This window comes from Nannochloropsis gaditana (assembly GCF_000240725.1).
Source record: "Nannochloropsis gaditana CCMP526 unplaced genomic scaffold scaffold256, whole genome shotgun sequence".
Classification (NCBI taxonomy): Eukaryota; class Eustigmatophyceae; order Eustigmatales; family Monodopsidaceae; genus Microchloropsis; species Microchloropsis gaditana.
This window is the reverse complement of record NW_005803697.1, coordinates 37,612-37,963: the sequence shown is the minus strand read 5'-3', so window position 1 is coordinate 37,963 and position 352 is coordinate 37,612.

The following is a 352-nucleotide window of genomic DNA, read 5'->3' as shown; positions in this document are numbered from 1 at the left end:
CCCGTGCCTCCCTACCTCCCTCCCCCCCCACCACCTCCTCCAGCAGACCCAAGATTCCCTCGCACCAGGCGGGGGAAGTGACGCCGGCAAGGAGGGAAGGTGGGAGGGAGGGCGGGATGGAGGGAGGGTGACGAGCCTCGGCCACCTCCAACGCTGCCGCCACTGCCTGCTTTGCTTCCAGGGCAAGGTCCTGCGCGAAGGCAATCAGCTTCAGACACAGCGCCCGCCGTTGCCCTTTTCTTTGGTGGGAAGAACCGGGGGAGGGCGGAACGGAGGAATGGAGGAGGTGACCTAGCACCTCCAACCCCCCTTCCTCCACCAACTTGGCTTGCACCGCAGGGTTCCCACGTGC